We start from the raw sequence: 2,734 nt of genomic DNA on the forward strand, positions 1-2,734 counted from the left end.
AGAATAACCAGATTTAATCATAACATATTTCATTAATCTAACATATATTAATAGTATTTTTCTCTTTCTTTCAATCTTATTTTGTAATAATTTTAGGAAACATTCTAGAATTGGAGAAAGCAGTAGCACTGTTAATAATATCAGCTTGGTTATAAAACTTTAGTACATTCTTTCTATTCTTTCTTAAAATATTTATATTGTTGGGACCTGAATTCTGAACAAGGAGGGACACCCTTTTGTAAAGATCAGATAGCTGGCTTCTTCTCAGGTTCTGAGAAGGGAGAGACCTCATTTTGTGAGGACCACTTGGTGTAAGCCACATGACAGGTCTTCACACGCCTATTTCCATAGATACCGCCCCAAGCTAGTAGGTCATTACCAAGAACCAATCATTTTTAGGATCATCAGAAAGCTGGAACCTCCCTTTATCCCTTCCCTATATAATATTCATCATAACCTTGTATGGGGTTCATTTCCTTCAGGGATGGCCCTGGCTGGCCAGTGTGGGGAGTCTTCTTGGCAGATGGATTAAAGTATTAAACTTTATTTCAGTTGTGTGGTCTCATCCTTCTACTCCCCAACCCTAAAAATATTTCTTTCATGTCTGACGTGCAAATATAAAACAATTATTAATATGATGACCAGAACAAATTAAATCTTTTATTCTATGTGTTTAAATGCTATTTGTAGGGTACCTATCTGAGACCCACCCATTTCTGGGAGGGGTCTTGGGAACCGGATAATAGGTGTGACTTTACCTGCAAGACCCGGCCCATTCCTGGGAGGGGTCTTGGAAAAGGTAGATAAACCCGGAAGCCAGGGGATTAAGGGTCTTTGCCTTTTGGCCCTGCTAGGCGCTCAGGGGAAGATGACTGAATTATAAGATGCAGGGCTAAGAATGGCCGAATGCTTAAAAGGTTATGAGATAGGCCACACACACGTGGTGGCTAGGGCCTAAATAAAGATGATTCTTCCTGAAGCCTGCCTGTGAGTGAGTGATTTCACCTGGGCGACTCGCCGGCTGCATGGGGGTTGCTGAGCCACGTGGCCTGGGATGGCAGACAGAGAAATCCACCTCCATCCATCGCCATCCAGCCCCATCCTTATTTATTTGACACAACACTATTGAAGTACATAAGTCTTTGGCGACACAATGTGGGGCATAAGTTACATAATTTATCCAATAGAAACAAAATGTTTAAAAAAATAACCCACAGAATTAAATGCTTTTGCTCTTAGAGAAAATAATTAGTGAGTTAAGAATTACACCATCTTTCTTTTGGATTGGCATTCACATTCCCATGGAAAAAAATGAAGTTTCCTCTGGGTGATCAGCCTCACAGTTTGAGAACCTTTGTCCCAGTTAAATAGAAAATCAGATAGTTGTAAGAACCATTTGCAATCTCCAGGTGATTTGAAAAATAGAGGTAGACTGCAAGTAACTTTATTATGCAAAGTGACAAAATACAATTACTGCTTAGGAGGTCTTTGTTTCCTGAGAGTTGCAGTCTGTAGAAATTTAAGGGTGAAGTGAATCACTCTCAATTTGTTTTTATCTCTGTTCCTATTATCTGGGTATAGGCCCTGAAAGCAAAATACAGTTGAGATATAATGTTCTATTCTATCATCAAAAACAAGAATCACGCTAATAATTCTCTAAAACCACATCAAAATTTGAGTGAATGTGTTGGTAATTTGGATTTCTACACTAAGAGGATTTTGTTTGTTGCTGGTATTAAGATAACTATCTAGGCCTTCGTGAGTGAGATCCATGAGACTCACAGGACTGAGACAGATGCTGATACACATTTATTCCACACAAACATTGTGATCACATCCACACTTACATATCCATCATGACTTTAATAGCATAAAATTGAGGGGGAATCGTACCATTAGACTCTCTTCCATAGTCTGGTACTCAAGGGTTGCATCCTCAGGGAGCAAGGTCCTCCATCAAGACAGTAACAGGTAGCAAGTGACTTGTTTCAGTCAGTTGCAGCTCAATTTTATTTTGTTTATCTGTGTCAGTGCCTGTATCATACTGTTATGTCTGTATATCTTGACTTATTGTATATAGGCTGCATCTATTTAATATTTGCTTCTTGTCTGTATATAACTTTGTAGCCACTTTTCAGTCTTTTCTTTATAAGACTTAGTTGGAACAGCTCCTTCCTGAGGGCTCCTCTTGACCAGGGAATTGCTATAGTGATATAGTCATTCAGTTTGTGCAAATGACAAACAAAGGTCTTCACTTACTATATAAGGCCTTCACTTACTATAAAATATATAGTATAGACCTATATATATATGTATATAGTATATATATATAGTATATACAGACATACATACATATACATATATATATACATATATATATGTATATATATATATATATATATATATATATATATATATATATATATATATATAGGTCTTTACTTATTATATAAGGTTGCTCATGTAGCCCAGTGCTTCTCTTATTTTCTGTCATGCCCCCTAGGAAGAAGAAAACGTTTTCCGCATCCCCCATGCTACTGTAAATAGTATATAAATAGTATGAAAAGAAGCTTTAACCTGCAAAACAAAAATATATAAAATAATTTGAGCTGCTTATTTAATTAGAGGTGATGTCTGGATTAATGGCTACAATGAGCACGTTTTGCAACGCATAACTTTTCAAAGCGGGGTTTGAAGCAGGACACAGCAACTCTCAGCTCCAGAGACATACAGA

This window comes from Suncus etruscus, chromosome 1 (assembly GCF_024139225.1).
Source record: "Suncus etruscus isolate mSunEtr1 chromosome 1, mSunEtr1.pri.cur, whole genome shotgun sequence".
Classification (NCBI taxonomy): domain Eukaryota; kingdom Metazoa; phylum Chordata; class Mammalia; order Eulipotyphla; family Soricidae; genus Suncus; species Suncus etruscus.